At 34.5% G+C, this 21,712-nt stretch overlaps 2 long non-coding RNA genes across 2 annotated transcripts; one reads left to right on the top strand and one right to left on the bottom strand.

Annotated features, from left to right (window-relative positions):
- Window positions 1-1,383: 1,383 nt before the first annotated feature.
- LOC123547394 (uncharacterized) lies at window positions 1,384-11,370 on the bottom strand. Its single transcript, XR_008372749.1, has 5 exons — window positions 11,099-11,370; window positions 10,829-10,929; window positions 10,277-10,525; window positions 1,782-1,882; window positions 1,384-1,478 (listed from the first exon to the last, which is right to left on the bottom strand). It is a non-coding gene; the product is annotated as an uncharacterized LOC123547394 (long non-coding RNA).
- A 274-nt stretch (window positions 11,371-11,644) lies between these two features.
- Window positions 11,645-18,627, top strand: LOC123541003 (uncharacterized). The gene is made up of 3 exons (XR_006684340.2): window positions 11,645-12,117; window positions 13,932-14,030; window positions 15,347-18,627. It is a non-coding gene; the product is annotated as an uncharacterized LOC123541003 (long non-coding RNA).
- Window positions 18,628-21,712: the final 3,085 nt, after the last annotated feature.

The raw sequence follows: 21,712 nt of genomic DNA, 5'->3' as shown, positions 1-21,712 counted from the left end.
TTGAGTTATTCCCCTTTATCATATTTTCTTAAAAAAAATTGTCCGGAGCATATCTTTTTCATGCATGGAGGGATTTTGATATATCTTGGCACAAATGTTCACCACCACGAGGCGGAGTGTCAAGCGCAAGACCCAGGTCCCTAGGTCTAAGGTCAAGGTCACACTTAGAGGTCAAAGGATACAAAAATGAAAACATTGTCCGGAGCATTTCTTCTTCATGCATAGAGGGATTTTGATATAACTGAGCACAAATGTTCACCACCACGAGACAGAATGTCATGCGCAAGATCCAGGTCCCTAGGTCTAAGGTCAAGGTCACACTTAGAGGCCAAAGGTCAGATACAAGAATGACTTTGTCCGAAGCATTTCTTCTTCATGCATGGAGGGATTTCGATGTAACTTGGCACAATTATACACCATCATGAGACGAAGTGTCATGCGCAGTTCCCTTCTTTAGAATTACTTCCCTTTGTTGTTACTTTAAATAGCTTTTATTGTAACTTTTTCATTACTAGTCGTAGGGAAAAATCGAGACCACTTTTCTGTAGTACAACAAGCATGCTACATCCAATTTTGAGGTGTATTTTGACCAATCTCTAACCTGGTAAAGATTTTTGTGTGGACTTACAATTTTTTTTCTTTTTTTTTTTTTTTTTTAAGATTAACTTCCCTTAGTTGTTACTATAAATAACTTATATTGTAACATTTTTATAATCAAACAAGACTACTTTTCTGTGGTACAACATAGATGTTACTGTCCAATTTTAGGTGTATTTTAAGATATCTCTACCTGGTAAGGAGGTTTCTTGTGGACTTAGAAAAACAAAAGACTTACAATGATTACTAAACAACCACAAAATTAAAATTCCATTTGCAAATACAGCTGCTAGAGTAAAGAAATTTGCTGTGACGGGCATATATTGTGACATTCTGGCACTCTTGTTCCCTGTTAGCTTTCCATTCCTTCTTTTTACAGTAGCCATAAAGAAAAACATCATAGGTATACTGTTCATGAAAATTAATAAAATTTAGCAGTAAACCACCTCACTACTGACTTATTCTTTCTTCCACATCGTTAAAACCCCTGATGCGGACCACATCTAAACGGTTCTTCAAAGCTTTCCCCAAAATGAATACTTTCAGACACTAACTTGCCAGGAACTTTAGCCTTCAATTATAATATACCCGGCGGGGGGATTGGCCATGTCTAACATGGCTCTTGTATTTCTGTAGCTATGCATGATTGTACGTTTATGATAATTAAATAACCATTCTTCTGTAAACTTTTTTATATCAATACAAAAATCAATTACTCTGATGTGATTTTTTTTCATTATCTTATTATTATGATACTAGAAAAATTTAGTTTTCACTATATGTAAATATTTATCTGTGACCTCTTGAGTGATGTAATAGACAACAACTCCGGTTCAGTTTTATATCTGTATTGATTCTATCGTAGTATTGTAGTCTTGGTCCTATATCACAAAAACATATAAATACATCTATATAAATAATATTACCACAATATACTCAGAATTATAAATGATAAAAATAATAATAAAACACTGGTAAATTAGTGATTACTATATAGGTTCATCTGACATACCTAACTCACTCTAAATAACCTTATACACATATTCCGAGCAGTCAAATACTTGTAACGGCAACTGGTGTTACAATGCCATAAATAACTGTTCTGAAATATTACAGTAGTAACAGTACATACAATATTTCCTAAAAATAAGACTGAAATACCAAATGTAAGGAAGACAACTTACAGTGATGTAATGATATCAGTGACCTTCAACAATGCATATATCTGTCTCACATCTGTGCTTACACCCACAATCGCTCTCCGAGCTGTTACTGTGCATCTGTGCTACAAGAACATTAAAATGTTATAGAACATGTGCATAAAAGTACTCATTCTGACAACCGCTGAGCGAATTGCAAATGGCGTCAAAACTTCACCAAGACTTCAAACCGAAATACACCACTAAAACGATAAACATCAAGCTAACTACTATTTCAAAACAATATCTACAAACCTGTATCTTTTACTACATACTGGAATGTGCCTTCTATCATTAGTAATTTCAATAAAAACTAAAATACTCTAAGCTGCTGCTCAAGCTATCAACTCTGCGTGGAAAGTGAACGATTCGCATGATATTGTTCTACTTGACTGATTTCACGCGCTACTTCTTTTACCCAAAACTATTTAACTACCTACATCTACCGTAATATACCATGAAATTACCATAATACACGGTTAGTAAACAATTATAAACGAACAGTAAATAACCAGGTGTTGACCCCGCCACATACTCCTCTCTTCTCGGAAATGGCGTCCCGACATTTAAATCAAAAATAAAAATGTAAAACTATAATACATCATGACATAAATTAGTTCTAATAATCTTTACAGAAAATATGTTACGACTAACTCTTATTATTTCATTGAACTATATTCCAATGTCTGATTTCAGCATCTGACCAAAAATCTGCAAATGAAGCAAATGTAAGTCAAAGCTAACTTAATTACACTGAAATAAAGATATGACTTTACTTAGATCACATAATGCTAATATTCTCCTTCACCCTGCAACTTCTGTTATACTGAATAATTACATACATGAAATATTATTCAATATCAAAAATTCATAGTAAAACTATGTACAGTGTAATGCTATTCTATCTAAGCTAGTTCTTATGTAACATCATCTGAAACAAAATTAGATGACAAAGTAATCACGCTTATTGACTATTCTAGGATTTGTTTGCAACTGCCCAACTATATATGGTTCAAGCCAAGCTGGTAATTTCCTGGTCCGCTCTGGTCTCCTTGTTTGTATCTGACCCGTATCTGGGGGTTCTGCTTGCGGTCTATTCCCTGCTGGTTGTTGAACAGTATCGTTCTCATTTAATCTATCATCTGCACCATTTTCACTACTACCATCTGCACTGTTTTCACTACTACCATCTGCACCATTTTCACTACTACCATCTGCACTATTTTCACTTCTACCACCTGCTTCAGAGTCATCCTCTGACCCCTCCTCCTCACTTTGATCATCATCATTACTATTATGATCATTTTCCTCATTCTCAGAACTACTTGTATCTCCACTGAATCTTTCTACCGTGTGGTGGGCGTCCCCATGCACACTTGGTTTAAACATAGTTAATATGTATTCCTCTGATTCATCTTGTGTGACGTCACTTTTTTTATCAAACTCCGTTTCATTTTCAGAACTATTTGTTTGTTTTGTCACTGAAACAATATTCTCTGGTGCTGGTAATACTGCATCTTGTTTCTTTACAATGTCTATTTCCTTATGTAATGTGGCATGCCTGATCTTAGTATCTACTTGAAACAAATGATTTCTGTGCAGGGTTTTCTCAATTCCATCGGGTGACTTGACCACAAACACTGGTATATCCGTATTTGGCTGTCTAACCACCTCGTAAAATTGTTCTTCAAATTTGTCAGCCAGCTTGTGTGGGCCATCGAATGCTAGTACTTTTACCATTACTTTGTCTCCTACCTTGATACTTGAAGCTTTGGCTTTCTTATCAAACTGTTGTTTTTGTTTTAATCTTGATTTGTCTGCTATCCTTTCTGCTACTTCATATGACTTTCTAAGTCTTTTTTGTAAGTCACAAATATATTCAGATTGAGTAGTTTCTGTACTGCTGGAATCTGTATGAAATATCAGATCAACTGGGAGCACTGCTTTCCTTCCAAACATGAGTTCAAATGGTGAGATACTTGTACTCGAATGAGGAATAGCATTGTATGCATATACTAGTGGTGCTACAAAACGTTTCCAATCCTGTTTTTCTTCCTTTTCTAATGTCCCAATCATATCTATCAGGCTTCTGTTGAATTTTTCAGTGATTCCATTACACATCGGATGATAAACCGTTGTTCTTAGTTTCTTAATTCCTGAAATGCTACAAAGTTCTTTCATCAGCTGACTTTCAAAGTTTGTGCCTTGGTCTGTTAACAGTTTTGATGGAAATCCATAGTGTAGAATGAAGTTATTGAAAAATGTTTCTGCTGTTGTTTTAGCCGTTTGATTTTTGGTTGGAAAGGCTTGTGCATATTTAGTGAAATGGTCAGTAATTACCAAAACGTTACTAATTCCGCCTCTGCTTGGTTCAAGTTTCAGAAAATCCATGGTCACCATTTCAAGAGGGTATGTGCTTTTTATGTTAACAAGTGGAGCTTTTTGGTTTAATGGACTTTTTCTTTTTAAACATCTCTCACATGTTTTTATCCACTCTTCCGTGTCTGATGTCATACCTGGCCACCAAAATCGTTCTTTAATAACAGCCAATGTTCTTTCCCTTCCTGGATGTCCCAAGTCGTTATGACAACCTTTCAACACATCTTCTTTGAAAACATTTGGTATAACAAGCTGAAGTTTTTTACATCTTTTTCAGTTACTTCCCTGTACAGGACTCCTCTTTTAAGTGTGAAGTGGTTATAATTCTTTGACATAATAGTGTGAAGTTTGTTCTTCTCAGTCAGTTTCCTTTTTGGTCTTATTTTATCTCTGATTGCAGTGACCCATATTGATATAATGCTGTCGTGTCTTTGAGCTTTACGTATCTCATGTACATCTGTCTGCGTAGTCAAAGTACCAGGTATATCTGCTGCATCCATTATGTCGATTGATGGAGAATATGCTGTTTCATCTATAAATGGTGGTTCTTGAATGTGTCCACAGACTGCTTTGATTACATCTGTTGCTATTTCTACACTGTTACTATCTTTATTGACTGTTGGTAGTCTTGACATAGCATCTGCATCAGTATTGTGTTTGCCAGGCTTGTATACTATGTTGAAGTCATACGATCCTAGAGATGCTAACCATCTATGACCTGTTGCATCGAGTTTTGCTGAACTGAGTACATATGTCAATGGGTTATTGTCTGTTATGACTGTGAACTTGTTACCATACAAGTAATCGTGGTATTTTTCTGTGATAGCCCACTTCATGGCTAGAAATTCTAATTTGTGTGTGGGATAGTTTCTTTCTGACTTTGTTAGTGATCTGCTAGCATAACTGATTACACGTAAAATGTTATTCTGTTTTTGGTATAGTACTGCTCCTAATCCATCTCCTGAGGCATCTACATGTAGTTCAAAAGGCATTGAATAGTTTGGATATGCGAGTATGGGAGCTGTTGTTAAACATTTTTTCAGACGTTGAAAAGCCTCTTCTTGTTGAACACCCCAAATAAAATTGTTTGTATCTTTAGTTTTCTTTCCACTTCTCTGGTTTTGTATTGGCATTACTTCATACAAGGGTTTGGTAATTTTTGTAAAGTCTTTTATGTATTTCCTGTAAAATCCCACAAATCCGACGAATTGTCTAACTTCCTCTGGATTTTTCGGTGTTGGCCAATGTATAACTTTTTCTACTTTGCCTGGATCTGTAGAAACTCCTTTTTCTGATACAACATATCCAACATATTTAACTTCTGACTGCAAGAAAACACATTTCTGTGGAGCAAGTTTCAAGTTACATTCTCGAAGACGCTGGAATACTATTTCCATTCTTTCAAGATGTTCTTCAAATGAATTTGAGAAAATTATCAGGTCATCTAAATATATTACACAGATTTTCATATTTAGGTCACCCAGACATTCTTCCATCACTCTCTGGTATGTGGCAGGTGAATTGCACAAACCAAATGGTAGCCGATTGTATTCATAAAATCCAAGCGGTCCCACGCAAAAAGCTGTTCTTTCTTTGTGCTGCTCTAAAACCTCTAACTGATGATACCCACTTTTCATATCCATTACAGAATAATACCTGCGCCTTTTAGAGTGTCTAAAATGTCCTCAATCCTAGGTAAAGCGTACTGATCACGCAACGTCCTAGAATTCAATAATCTGTAATCTGTACACATTCTGAGGCTGTTATTCTTCTTACGAACTAGTACTACATTGGAAGCATATTGAGAATGTGATTTCCGAATTATACCTGCCGATAGGAGCTGTTCTAAATGTTGGCGAACTTCGTCTATCATTCCTGGTGGGATTCGTCTATAACGTTGTTTGAATGGTCTTTCATCTGTCAAGTGTATCTCATGTTTAATTCCTGTATAGTGACCGATGTCTTCTTCATTTTTAGAAAAGATATCAATGTGTTTCTTGATGAGCTGTTCTAATCTGCTAGTTTGTGCTTCACTAAGATTAGAATTTTCAATAGTAATTTGTGAGAATATGTCGGTATCCCAGTCAGTGTCAAGTTTGATACTGTCGTCCACCTTCACCGGTTGTAGTTCGCACAGGACTGCCTTTGGAGAGATAGCAACTGTCCTAGTTGTAACATTTGAAACATTGATGTCTATGATGTTGTTATCTTTGTACTTATAGTTAATGAGTACTGGAGAGATGTCGATATCTGATGGTATTACTGAAAACTCACACGCTTCTGTCATGGCACATGTTGGACTGTATTCAAGTTGTTGATCTATATACCCTTTGATGTTGATACTGGAGTTAGGTTTAACTAGCACTGTTTTACTTTCAGCTGATCTAACGATTCCTAGTCTATCTTTGTTTTTTCGCAACTCTCTTTCTCGAATTGTCATGCATCGGAATGCTAAGTACCATGGTGTATGGAGCTTTGCTGACTGTAAGAATCTATCACCATGTTTTGTTTTGCAATGTTCAATAAGTTCATTTAGTATGTTTGTACCAATTAATAAAGGAACTTTGGCGCTGTAACTGCTTTCTGGAACGACTAACAGGAGACATTGATGTTTGGTAGAATCGTCTATTCCATTAAATTGTAACTCCACTTCAATAAATCCAAGGTACGGTAACTGTTGTCCGCTAGCACATTCAATCTTTAATATCTGATCTAGCGGCTGTATTTCTAAATTAGCTAAGTTCTGTTTGTAAAATGTTTCACTCACTGTGCTCACACATGACCCTGTATCTATCAATGCATCTGATGAAATGTTGTTAACAGTTACTTGTGCTTCATTGCTTTGTCCGACTAAATTGTTTTTGAGACCATCATTTTTATCTTCTTGTTTTTGTTGTCGGCCCAGCATGTGTCTCCTCATCTGGACCCTTCCCAGTTTAAAAAATCTTCTCTTAAATTGCATTGATATTGGTAGTGACCTTTCTGACCGCATCTGTAACATGTTACATTGTCTAAATTTCTTCTTGGTGTTTGTTGTTGTTTCTGTTGTTGCTTTCCATGGTTGCTTGTTACTGTTTTTTGTTGATTTGTTGGTGTTTGGTTGTTATTACGGTTCTCGTCTTTCTGTGAGAATCCTTTTTTGTAGCCTCTACCTCTACTGTATGAATAGTTATATCCTCCCCTATTATATCTGCTGTTGTTATATCTGTATGGTGTATGCTGTTGTAACTGTCTTTGATGCTGTTGTAACTGGTGACTCATAACAGTGATGTTTTCTGACATAGTAGCCATCATCCCTTTCAAATCTTCCAATTCCTTCTTTGTCTGGTTTTCTTCAGTACATGTTGCTCCTTTGCTGATAGTGTTTGTTGTTTTGCACTTCTGTTCTAGATGTTCCTGCTCCATTTTTCGTAACTCTACTCTTAATTTATCAAAGTCATCTATTTTATCGAACTTGTAACCACAGATATCTTTAAGATCTTTTTTCATGCCTGTCCATAACATTGATTTCAACATATTGTTCATATCTGGTTTTTTAACTAGACCTTTCTCAGCCGCTTTACACAAAATGTCTTCTAGTCGACACGACCATGCAGTTATGTCTTCTGATTCTGTCTGTTTGGCAGCATAAAATTTTGCCAGCAAGCTTTCTCTTGTTTCTACAATTCCATAAACACTTTCAAATTTCTGTAATATTTCTTCTACTGTCACATCAGTTCCTAATCTCATTAGTATTCTTCCAGCTTCTCCACGTAATGAACGTCTTACCGCTTGTAATAGTATATCTGCTTTGTAAGTGCCGCTCTTCATAAGAGTTGATACTTCGTACCGCCACTGGTCATAAACAACTTCACCTTTAACTAAAGTGTCTGTATCACCATAGAAAATAGACACTCTTGGTACTTGAGTGTTCAATGTTACTGTTGGGGTAACTGGAATTCCTCCTGATGCGCCGTATTTATGCAACCAATCATCCAAGTCCTCCTTTGTGTCAGCCTTAGGTTTGATCCCAAGTTCCCTCATTGATTTAATAAGTTGTTTCTCTTCTTCTGTCACTTCGATCGACATCTTGACAGAATAGTAAGTTAAGTTTATGCAGAGTTAATGCTAGAGTCTATTTGACGCTCAGTCTATTATAAAATATTCACACTTCTTTCCACAGTCCCAAGTATGTCGGAGTAACTGCTTCAATCTTTACGCTTGGTTTTCACAAGTTCTATTTGTATTAACTTGATAAATGCTCCTGAACCAAGTTACAAGACTTATTTACGTAATTGCTGACGATCACTAATCATTCAGTGTCTATATTTCAAGTATCTCTTGTATTTAAGTACCTTAATCACCAAGTGTCTTTTGTCACTAACTGCTTGTATTACAAAGTGTCATTTATCACTCTATATTCTGCTACAAGTCTTTTCATTCACAGTCTTTGCACTTCAACTAATTCTACTTCAACTGCTCCCAGGAACGCCAATGTCGTTGCACGGTGAATGTTACGCAATTTCCAACTTTTTGATATAGAATATAGTATTTTCAATTCTCTTCACAATGATTCAGTATGATGAAGTCTGTACATTCACTCGTCTCCTTTGCTTGGTATTCACCAGTTATAATTGCACTGATATTTAAACACAAATGTTGAAATTCTTCTCCAAATTATTATTATTATGTGTGATGAAATTCAAATCCTCCAATATAACTTGATGCTTGTTTCACTTTTCCAGAACTTATCATTTGAGTGAATGCAATAGCTCAACCTATCGGTATGTGAGTGAATACAATAGCTCAACTTTAATAAAGGAATCACAGTGTATTCCTTAGATATATTCTAACCCTAATCTAAACTAAGCATGCATAAACCTGTAATCTGTAACTGTATAGGCTGTAGTACTTCTTCGTAACTGTAACTGGACTTGGTAACTGTAACTTTAACTGTAACTGGTCTTGGTAACTGTAACTTTAACTGTAACTGGTCTTGGTAACTGTAACTGAACGGTAACTGTAGATGTTCTACTCTTGTTATCTGTAATTCCTGAAACTGTTCTAGATTTAACACACTAGCATATTATATATAAATTATTATCAATTAATCATATAAAATGTACTACCTATTCAGAATAATTATAACTTAATTAAATCAAATCTATTTTGTATCTATTTAATGTATATTTACTTTCTAATTTCCACTTGACCGGTTATCTACTCACAGTAGATTATCTGTAACCTCTGCAGTTCTGATAATCAGTTAATAGCTGTTTCATCAAACTCAATGGAACTGGTGGGCTCACACAATCTGTAACTTTGTATTCTGAAAGAAAACTTGTTAGTACTTTTTTTTTTTTTTTTTTTTTAATCCTACTTGAAAATTTACTTACACTCCTACATCTATAATTACTTAATTCCTGTTTACCTTATATGCTTTAAACCAATTTGAAACTAAATTACTTACTGAAACCCTTATGTACCAACCAGACACTAGAGCAACTGTAACGCCAAATATCACTCCCGGTTGTCAGAACAATTACTGTTAGCAAAGTTAAATATAAGCAATTTTAAGTGAAATTCATGCAAACTTACAGTGAGATATTACAAAGCACCTTCACCAAGTGAACATTGTGATTTTAACTGAAACTTACTCACAAAGTCTCTTTTTCACCCTTTAAATATTTAAACACTCCAAAAATAAAGTGTTCAATGTAATGCTGCAAAAAATTTTGTAATTCTTTTTCACCTGTACACTCACCTATGTATAACTGCCAAAATTTTTCACTGAATTCAGCCTGTTTTACTGTAACACACCGACTTGTAAAAAATTCAGTCAAATATTCTCAAATTGTATATACCTACTTCACAATAACATATTTCACAACATTGAATCTATCATCAAATTTAAACTAAAAATTATTTTATTAAAAATCTAATAAAAATGTATTTAAAATGGTTAAATTATCCTAATTAATTCTAGCACCACTCCTAATGACAATGTCTTATAAACACTCTACAGTTCATTTGTATCCTCTCTAATCTGTTGATAATTCCTCGTTAAGCTGGATTCCCGACATAAAATCTTTAAAGTTACTGTCTAATTCATGAACACTTACTATACACTGTTTAAATTGCCTTATACCGTTTGTCGTCAGCACTAAAGTGAGCAGATTTTCCAAAATGTTTATCGCTAATGCAACATCTACGAGATCCTCTATCCAGTAGTAAATTGGTAGTACCAAGGGCGTCGTCAATCCCTGTTGTTGGGGGCTCCAAAATGTGACCTCTTGAGTGATGTAATAGACAACAACTCCGGTTCAGTTTTATATCTGTATTGATTCTATCGTAGTATTGTAGTCTTGGTCCTATATCACAAAAACATATAAATACATCTATATAAATAATATTACCACAATATACTCAGAATTATAAATGATAAAAATAATAATAAAACACTGGTAAATTAGTGATTACTATATAGGTTCATCTGACATACCTAACTCACTCTAAATAACCTTATACACATATTCCGAGCAGTCAAATACTTGTAACTGCAACTGGTGTTACAATGCCATAAATAACTGTTCTGAAATATTACAGTAGTAACAGTACATACAATATTTCCTAAAAATAAGACTGAAATACCAAATGTAAGGAAGACAACTTACAGTGATGTAATGATATCAGTGACCTTCAACAATGCATATATCTGTCTCACATCTGTGCTTACACCCACAATCGCTCTCCGAGCTGTTACTGTGCATCTGTGCTACAAGAACATTAAAATGTTATAGAACATGTGCATAAAAGTACTCATTCTAACAACCGCTGAGCGAATTGCAAATGGCGTCAAAACTTCACCAAGACTTCAAACCGAAATACACCACTAAAACGATAAACATCAAGCTAACTACTATTTCAAAACAATATCTACAAACCTGTATCTTTTACTACATACTGGAATGTGCCTTCTATCATTAGTAATTTCAATAAAAACTAAAATACTCTAAGCTGCTGCTCAAGCTATCAACTCTGCGTGGAAAGTGAACGATTCGCATGATATTGTTCTACTTGACTGATTTCACGCGCTACTTCTTTTACCCAAAACTATTTAACTACCTACATCTACCGTAATATACCATGAAATTACCATAATACACGGTTAGTAAACAATTATAAACGAACAGTAAATAACCAGGTGTTGACCCCGCCACATATCGTTTACATAACACGGTCACATTGAAAAACAAACTTAACATAATATTATAAATAGTAACACAAATAATGCATTCGTTATATAAAGATAATTGTTATCAGATCTTGTTAGCAGAAAATTTTTATATTATGAAAATACGTATAACTGAAATAATCTAAGCAAGATATGTTTAAAATTATTATTATTAAAGATAATGAAAAACCATTTACTTTTTTGATTTTTTCCTCTAAATAATTCATGTTAAGGTATCCGATCCATAAATAGCGCATATCACTTCGGCAGTTATCGGACGATGTCGGTATTTTCCGGAATTTTCATTCAGGAACTTAGTTTTATTTTATTTTTTACATTTTTGAATATCATTTAATAAAACCATTAATAAAAAGACAAATACATAAAGAATTTTTACCAATAGTTTTCTGTTATCAAAAAATTACGGAGTTCTCGTCTACTCTCTTACAACGAGATGCAATGGCGGCGCCCATGAAAAAACATTGCGAATGCCGATTTAAAAAAATAAACAATGATAAACGTTTCACATTAGAATTAACAGTCTATCGAGTGATCATATGGGCGCCAAAAAATTATCATTTATTGTGCTAACAAGACCTGTCGGCTCTGAATATGCTGTGAATAGCCCAAAACATCCGGGTTGACGTCATTTCGACATGTACAATGATCAGATGATATAGAAAAAGTAGGCATCGAAAACAACGATTGTCCACAAAACGCTTGATTTAGGTAGGTGTTTTATTATTTGCTTGTAAAAAGTCAATGGAAGAAATTTTTATGAGATTATTTATAAATTCATAAACATTTCTACAGGTATATAATCGAAGTGCATGTCAAATGGTACAGTACCACAAAACAGGCAATGTTCCCAAAGGCAGTTGCTAGGGGTCCGGTAACCGGACTTCTAGACCTGGAATCTAGAGGTCCGGTAATCAATACGGATGCTGAGAATGGTATTTACAAAGGATTTCAGAAGTTTGCTCTCGTATTTTACTTGTCATTTTAAATGCTTTGTAAGTGACAGGAAACAGAAGTATTTATAATTCTTTAGTCCTTGAAAGAATGGATCGCAAGTTCGATAAATTATAAATAGGAATTTGTACGCTGTACATAATCGGAGGCATTTATCAGATAAATATATTCTCCTTATAAACAGTTCTCAGTATTCATACTAATTGGGACAAATTGGGGGAAAACATGCTTTTTTGCTTTGGAACTGCTTCCTTTTAACACAGGTAGATTTATACAGGAAACGGCCCTGACACTGATAATACAGCATTAAATAGTACATGTATATTGAATACTGGACCTTTAGACTCCAGGTCTTGAGGTCCGTTTACCGGATCCCTAGCCACTTCCTTTCCCCAAAGGCCAAACCAAAAATTTCAGATGCACTGCAGCACGAAGTAGTAAGCATGTTATTTTGATGAAAAAAGATCTTAAAATAGGATTTGATAAAATATATGAATTGTGTTGAATATAGTTACAATTGATAATTCTTCAAATTTGAATGTAATTTAAACTACTAGCTGGGACTGTTACAAGTACTGTTTATGTATTGATATTGAAAATTAATACAAGCTAGATGTTATATGTACAAAGCTGTTACTGCATTGGTTATAGCCCTTTGGCATCTGTGCGCCATTTGTAAGCATCAATGTTAAATAAATAAGTTGTATTTGCGAAAAGAGTTATTTTAGACCTCAAAAGGTTTGTTATTGGTTTAATTTGATAGATTGAGGTACATCTTATCTATGCTATGATATGTCTGCGTTTATATTAATGTTTGTTATGTTTTGAAAAAGATGGAATGCTTCTGTAATATGTTTTCGCTACTCAATGAAAATTTATGATGTCAATAAATTTATAATAATTTATATCTGAACAAGTTTTCTTGACCCGAGGATTTGTTAAGTTCGTTTCAGTTTTGACACAGAAGTGTGAATTACATACAGTCTTGGTATATTCTCTAGTATAACATGTATAACACTTGCATTGACTTTCATATTTTTTGTGCTACTGTTACAACCTTGATGATTCTTATTATACATTTTAAAGAAATGATAGGTTAGGCATCATCATCCCTTTACCGGACCTAGAACAGAGTAAGGCATACTGCCAACCATTATAATATACGATAAACACATTTAGTGTTTAACATCTGCAAACATATCCTAGTAAATCCATTGAACAGCTTGCTACATTTATGACTGAAATAAAATGTATATAAGGCTATTATTAAAAATCATTTGTTTGTGGTAACATGACCTACCTGTGAAAATCGCTGTTACCCAACTTTTTTTCCTGGACATTCGGATGAAATGTTTTTCCCTATATGATTATATACAAAAAAAAATCCCTACCAACCAACTCGCACAAAAAACTTTGGATTGTGTTACGCGAGTCTCTGATGTTTTCTTTAGTGCTGGAAAACTCTTGTCTTACACCCTGGATGTAAGATGACAATTGTCCTGTCATATGTATAACGAACTATGTCTATATAATGTACATATTTTAAAAACATTCCGAATTTTTTTTTGCAGCAATGGTCTGTGTTGATGCTATTTTCTCTGAAAGCAAACTGTCAGTAATCTGCAGCCATTCAGCTACTGTTCCAGAAACTTGAAGAAAGGCGTAAAAAGGTAGCTTTTATTTCTCATTTTGCCTTTATTAGGTTCATACAGAAGAGAGAAATTTGCTAAGTTTAAAATTAACTTTAGATAAATTGTGAAGAGACGGAGTTGTGACTTTAATTCATAGTGATTTATATTTGAGCCGCGCCATCAGAAAACCAACATAGTGGGTTTGCGACCAGCATGGATCCAGACCAGCCTGCCTGTTTGCTTTCAAAGCCTATTGCAAATAGAGAAACTGTTAGCGAACAGCACGGATCCTGACCAGACTGCGCGGATGCGCAGGCTGGTCTAGATCCATGCTGGTCGCAAACCCACACCATGTTCATAGTTGGTTTTCTCATAGCGCGGCTCATTTTGTTATTTGTGGTGTGATATGCCAAAGACATATATGACTTCAGTCTTCATTTTATGATCATGTATATGAGGAAGTTTTCTTTCACATAAAATGTGCTGTTATCATTTTGCACATGTCCAGCTAATATATACATGTAAGTCATATACCTTCAAGCTGTGTATTGTTGAAAATGTGATTAAAACTTCTGTCTCACCCAACAATTTAGTGTATTGTTGTTAAAAAAACATGTTCAGACATGGCGTGATCCTTCATTGCATGTCATACATCTTGATGAGGTCACTTTTATTTATGTACACCCCATTGTCATTGGTCAATGAGGTATATAGTGTCAACACTGTTTGAACTGTCTGCCCATCAGTCCCACATTCTGGTGTACATTCTGATGTACCATTTCCATCCAATTAAAATGAATCATGTATACTTCATCAACATGAAATGAACATTAGCATATTATCAGAACAGATAATTATTTTTTAATTATTCCCCATTTGACTTGACAGTATTACATAGATCTGTACAACAGCTTCCATATTCAAATGAAAATTGGTATATATCATGAAGCAAACATAAGCATAATGTCAGATTATTATTTTTTGAGTTATGCCCCTTTTTATTATATCACATCTGTACATTGTGTCCTCTGCTTCTACTACATATTTCATGTAATTCAAATGAAACTTGGAATACATCATCAGTATGAAGTGGACATGTGCTTATTGTCTGACCCTATTTTTAGTTAAGTCCCTTTTTGGGACTTAACATTATTACAGCTATATCAGTTCATAACTTTCAGTTTTCATTAAATTCAGAGTTATGCCCTTTTGAACTTTTTTAATTCATTTTATAAGCATTCTGAAGGGGCATAAGTCATACAATGTGACATCATTCCTGCTTTTAGTATTTAAAATTAACTCAATTTTATAATATTCCTACTTGATCTTAATGTTGATAATTTGTCTCATTTCAGTGAGCTGCCATTACCACAGTACCTCAGATATGTAGGAACCATGACATTCGGGCATTTCTGTTCTGTTGAAATAATACTTGAGCTGGAACCATGACATGAAAGAAGACCTTAGGAAATATATGCAAGTGGAGATTGAGACATTAAATTTGAAAAATGAAAAGACTTATGAAGCAAATAGCAAGTTCTGAATGCTTCAAACTAACTGTTAGTAGACTTTGGATGATTTACTGCAAACATAGGGCAAAAAAGACTCAGACACAAATGTATCATAACAATGCTTACATGCCAAACTTCCAGGGCATCTGTACAGGAGAATTCAGTTGAAAGTCCAGGAGATTTCAGAATTTACATTGTACCTAGTTTAATAGTATAATTAAAAAGATAGTTTTGAATTCTTTTTAGTAAATCTGATTCATTTTTAAATCTACAAGGTATTGTCATCATTTGTTGATCTTTGTCAGCTTTGGTCTTGGTTAACATTTTTGCTTATGTTCCTCTTTTCTTCGAAACTATAAGAAATATAGCTTTGAAACTTAGTTCACCTGTTTATCATCATTAGATAGCCAAGAGTCATAATTCCCACTTCTGTCACTTTTTGGCAGAATTATGACCCCTTGTGTACCTAGAAAATTGGAATTTCTTGGTTAAATATTTGGTTAAATTAAATGTTTCATACTTTAAGAGCTATAGCTTGAAACTTTATATGCTTGTTTATCATCATTAGTTGACTAAATAGGTCATGAACCATAACTATTGCTTGTATTCTGTCAGAATATGGGCTTTTTAAATTTGTATTTCTTGGTCAATTTTTTGTTTAGCTCGACTGTTTGAAGAATAGGTAGAGCTATCCTACTCATCACGGCGTCAGCGTCGGCGTCACACCTTGGTTAATTTTTTCGTACCATTTCACATATTGACAAAACTTTTTGAGGTAATGCTTTAAAACTTTCAACACTTGTGTACCATCACCGTGTCAAGTTTTAGGCAAGAATACTTAACTCCATCAAGGATTTTGGCTGAATTATGGTCCCTTTTAACTTACAAATCTTGGTTAAGTTTTCATACCAGTTCATATATTGTGCAGACTGTTTGATATGTGGCTTTGGAACGTTTATACCACTTGTTTATTTTATCTGTAGGCCTGGCAAGAGTACATAACTCTGTCAAGTATTTTGGCTGATTTATGGTCTTTTTGGACTTGAAAATTGGTTCAGTTTTTGTACAAGTCCATGTTTTGTCAAAACTTATGACATGTGGCTTTGAAACTTTGGACACTTGCTTATCATCATAATTTCCATCTGTAGGCAAGAGAACATAACTCTGTCAACTATTTTGGCTGAATTATGGCCTTTTTTGGACTTGGAAATGGTGAAGTTTTCGTACAAGTCAACTTTGTGTCAAAATTGTTTGACATGTGGCTTTGAAACTTTGAGCACTTGCTTATCATCATGATCTCCATTTGCAGACAAGAGTACATAACTCTGTCAACTATTCTGCCAGAATTATGACCCTTTTTGGACTTGAAAATCAGTTAAATTTTTCATACCAGTCTATATTTTGCCTAACCTGTTTGTCAAATGGCTTTGAAACTTTTACCACTTGTTTACCATCATAATATACATATGTAGGCAAGACTACATACGGTAACTAGGACAAGGACTTTAGCTCAGTTATGGCCCTTTTGTGAGAAAGAAATTTGTTAAGTTTCGCATGCGATTCCATATTTTGTCTAAACTGTTTGATATATGGCTTTGAAACATTGAACAGTCTTGCTTACCATCATGATCACATATTGCCATATATTGCAAGACTTATCCAAATCCACAAAAACAGGTACATTGTTTGTCTAATTTATTTTTCATCTTTTGTCTGCAAATCTCTGGTAATATTTTGACCCCATACTTCCATCAGTTCTTCGAATAGTCAAGTGCGCTGTCAACAGACAGCTGTTGTTTGTGAATACTACAAGATCTATTTGCTTTAAAACTTTGTACATTTCTTTACTATCAGTAAGTGGGTAAGAAGGTCAAGAACCATTTATAACACATTCTGTTGCATATTGTTAAACGTCAATCAATTACAGGCAAGGGTAGGCACCCGCAGGCGTTTCTGTGGTTCATACCAATTTTGACATATTTTAATGAATGTCTGGGGTAATTTTGACTGAAAGAGGTTGCTTAAGTATTATGATAGCATGGTTTTTGATAACTTTAGATTCTGACATTTGAAAGCAGTATGGGTAAATAAAGAAAATGTCAGTAATGTAAATGCTATAATCTTTTTACTGAGGTCTGAAAAACAAAAAGGAGAAATATACTTATTTTGGGCCAATTTTCTCCAGTTTGGATTGATAAGTTTTCATTGAAAACAGCTGTAATAGAACTAAGGTCATTTCATTTGTAACATTTATTGTAAACTACACTACTTTCAAGTCATAATTTGTAATGAATCACAAAATTTTGAAGTAACAAATTTATATTCAATTCCTTTTGATTTTGCATTATTTTTGCTGGTGGGTGGGGTAAGTCTATTTATATAGTGTTTTTTTCTCTAAAATACAGAATTGCATGTTGTTTTTCTAATGGCTTTTACTTGCAAATATTTTATACTATCATATTTATAATCTTGAAACATGTAACTGATGGAACATACTGTTTTCAACAATATGTTATGTTGTTTTATGTACCTGCAAATATTTAGTTATTCGTAAAGCGAAGTTGACAGCTAAAGTTATTGCATTTTATATTTAAAAAAGGTATATTAATACTATGTATTGCATCAAACATCTGATAAGATGTTGTTTTGTCTGTTGAAGTAAGCAGTTGTATTACTTAAATGTTTAAATAGAAAAACAGCCAAAAATATGCAACATATTAGATTAATTTTGGTGCTAACTTCAGCTTTATTAGACATTTTTGATATTGGTTACCTTGATATAGTCCGTCTCGTAAAATTTTAAAATGCATGGTGACCTATACTTTTTAATATTTATTTCATCTATATATACAGCTATCTTAATTTTTGAAAAGTTTCAGGAAAGTAAAGAATGTAGAAAGGTCTGTAACTCTTCTTCAAATAATCTGGATTCATAATGGTTTCAGTGATTTATGTATAAATTTTACGAGACAAGATTTAGATTTTTGTCATTTATCTGCAGATAACTTCGATTAAAATTCAAATGTTTGTATTATTTTTCAATAATATAGTGTTTTGTAGATCATATAACTATTTGGAATGGAAATCACTTGAAATATTAGCAAAATAAAATTTTGAAATATAAACTTTGGCTATTTTTAGTTTATTTATGTCACATTTTCATGTAAAGGAAAGAATTGTAAGAGTTATCTCCCCAGTTGAGTTATGCTCCTTAATATTTGCATTTTTCAAACTGCCAAATGGTAAACTTTCATAAAACAGCCAAAAAGGATAACGTTACCAGGCATATAATTTAAGCCATTTATGGATCGGATACCTTAAATTTCCTGTCAGATTGTATGCATTCTACACTGTATATTGTCATTTATAACGTCATTCCCTTACCTGTAAATCGCGGCGATCCACCGCAATTCACCGCGAACCACCGGCACTTCACCGCGACACGCTGCGATTTGTCTTCGCAATATACCGCAATCGATTTATTGCTTTTGGTCGCGATGGATGCTGTAAAATATATTACGGGGATGCAGGAAAAAACGCGCATCCCCGCGGCTCATAAAAGTGTCCGCGCTAGGGTCGAATCGCGGGAAGCGCGGACTTTGAAAAATCCGCGAGCCAGGGACTGTAATATGTAAACTTTCAAGATTTCTTGTTTAGCTTGATCACCCTTGTTATCCGGATAATATGAAATGCTGTGATAATTCCAAAATGCTACAGACTGGATGAACTGTCAAACTTGGTAAGGACATTGTTTTTTCAATTTTCTAATTACTCATTCTGATCGTTTAAAGTGTTATAACTGATTCAACATGGTTAAGAAGCTGTACCATTTGCACTGAACAATTTGCATATGGGACATAATGTTCACTTTGGAAAGCCTTAAACAATGTTTACATTTGCTTTTAAGAACGAGTTTTCAAAACGTTGTCAACCTCATTTAATGGACTTTCGGTAATGAATATTATTTTGTATTTTTCAGTTATTCTATAAACAATGATATGAACATATTCTGAAGTTTTTGTTTTAGATCAAACAAGTAAATGAAGTATTGTCATGCAATACAAAGTCCCCTACTGGAAGGCACCTAATTTTCTCTACTGCAGTATAGCATAATGAACTGATATCTGTCAATGATGTATAAACAATATTGTACTATAAATAAATCCATTAAGTCCAAACAAAACTCTTGACCAGGTAGAGATAGGTCAAAATACACCTAAAAATTGGATGTAACATGCACGTTGTACCACAGAAAACTGGTCTCGATTTTTCCCTACGGTCTGTAATAAGTAAGTTACAATATAAACTATTTATAGTAACAACAAAGGGAAATAATTATAAAAAAACAAGAGTGCCGCATGGTGGTAAACATTTGTGCCATCAAAATCCCTCCATGCATAAAGAAGAAATGCTCCAGACAACGTCATTCTTGAATTTGGCATTTGACCTCTAAGTGTGACATTGACCTTAGACCTAGGGACCTGGTTTTTGCGCGCAACAATCTGACTCATGATAGTGAACATTTATGCCAAGTTACATCAAAATCCCTCCATGCATGAAGAAGAATTATTCCAGACAAAGTCATTCTTATATCTGACCTTTGGCATCTGTGTGTGACCTTGACCTTTGACCTAGGGACCAGGTTCTTGTGCACGAAACTCCCTCTCATAGTGGCGAACATTTGTGCCAAATAATATTAAAATCTTGTTTTGCATGACAAAGTTATACACCGGACAGGAAATATGTCCCATTAACCTTTGCTCTCCAAGTGTGACCTTGACCTTTCAGCTAGGGTTCTGGGTGTTGCGCATGACACGTCGTCTCATCATGGGGAACATTTATGCAAAGTAATATTAGAATCCCTTAATGGATGTCAGAGTTCTGGACCGGACAGGAAAAAAAACCTATTGACCTTTGACCTCCAATTGTGACCTTGACCTTTGAGCTAGGGGTCAGGGTTTTAACATGACACGTCATCTCATCATGGGGAACATTTGTGCCAAGTAATATTAAAATACCTTCATGGATGGCAGAGTTATGGACCGGACACGAAATGACCCTGTTCATGCCATGTTAAGATTTGACTGCCAAGTGTGACCTTGACCTTTCAGCTAGGGGTCTGAAAGTTATGCATGACACATCGTCTTATTATTAGGTACATTTGTGCCAAGTTATATTAGAATCCCTTCATGGATGACAGAGTTATGGACCGGACAGGAAAAATGCTCTGTTGACATTCGACCTCAAATTGTGACCTTGACCTTTCAGTTAGGGGTCTGGGTTTTGCGCAGGACACATTGTCTCATCATGTGAAACATTTGTGCCAAGTAATATTAAAATCCCTTCATGGATGACAGAGTTATGGACCGGACACGAAATTGCGAACAGACGGAAGGACGGACGGAATGACAGAATGACGGATGGATGGAAAAGCGCTTTCCTATAGTCCCTGAACTGGTTTTCAACCAGTAGGGGACTAATAACCCAAATTGACAAATATATAAGCATATGTATTAGTCGATGGATACTAACCAAAGTGTTCATAGAAATTTCGAAGATAAAGCCCGAAATGTTGTATGGATAATAGCCAACATTGTATTTTGAAATTTTGCATATGCTGTTCTTAGGGTAGAATGTTGTATTTTGAAGAAGTATACGCATGAAATATGGTAACTTATTGCTGCAGCATGCTCATTGCAATGTATTATACACATAGTCAGTACCAGACGTTCCTGAAACATTTTCTCAAACGGGTAAATGTCTATATCTTTAATATTCGTCGCACTTGCACCAGAATTTAACTGTTTTGGTTTGTTTCAGTTTTTAGCTCGACTATACGAAGTATGGAGAGCTATCCTATTCGACCTGTCGTAGGCGTCGGCGTCCTTCCGCGTCCGCACTTTGGTTAAAGTTTTGATGCACTTTCTATTTAACTTTTTTATTATTAGATGGACTTGCTTCAAACTTAAAATAGTTGTTCCTCATCATCACCCTCATCATATGGCACAAGGGTCATAACTCTGGCACCAATATTTCATGAATTATACCGCATTTTTTACTTAGAATTTCAGGTTAAAGTTTTGGTGCACTTTCACTTTATCTCAGTTATTACTAGATGGATTTGATTCAAACTTGAAATAGTTTTTCAACATCATCACTTACATCATATGACACAAGGGCCATAACTCATGCACTATCATGTTGTGAATT

The sequence above is a fragment of the Mercenaria mercenaria genome, chromosome 10 (assembly GCF_021730395.1).
Source record: "Mercenaria mercenaria strain notata chromosome 10, MADL_Memer_1, whole genome shotgun sequence".
In the NCBI taxonomy this organism is placed as follows: domain Eukaryota; kingdom Metazoa; phylum Mollusca; class Bivalvia; order Venerida; family Veneridae; genus Mercenaria; species Mercenaria mercenaria.
This window is presented reverse-complemented; position numbering and strand designations above follow the sequence as displayed.